This window comes from Penaeus monodon, chromosome 23 (genome assembly GCF_015228065.2).
Source record: "Penaeus monodon isolate SGIC_2016 chromosome 23, NSTDA_Pmon_1, whole genome shotgun sequence".
Lineage (NCBI taxonomy): Eukaryota > Metazoa > Arthropoda > Malacostraca > Decapoda > Penaeidae > Penaeus > Penaeus monodon.
Genome location: NC_051408.1, coordinates 16086688 through 16087121, shown reverse-complemented (window position 1 = coordinate 16087121; position 434 = coordinate 16086688).

The following is a 434-nucleotide window of genomic DNA, read 5'->3' as shown; positions in this document are numbered from 1 at the left end:
TATGATAAAGGGTCATTCCTATGGTATAAGTATTCTGCTAGCCAAAGTAAGTAGATTAGTAGAAAAATTTAACTATAGAAGTTGGCATGCTAATAAGATTTAACCTGTAATAATACATTTTTCTTCTGTTCTTATGCATCCAATGAAAAGAAATGTTAATTAAGCTCTTAACAGTGTAGGATAATATATATTTTTTTTAACATGGGAGATAATGGTTCATTTTGTTCTTTGCCAAATAGTATTAGAAGATGGAAAGAGATAAATAACTATGTATTTTCATGTTGAGTGGGGATAAAAAATATAAAGGTACATAGTCTACTAATTTTATTAAGATTAAATGGAAATAGTTCCTGTCTTAAATTCTTTTTGGTCTCTTCATTGGTGTATGTTTTAACATAGGGTATATGTAAACTATCAGCAAATTACAGGAAAAC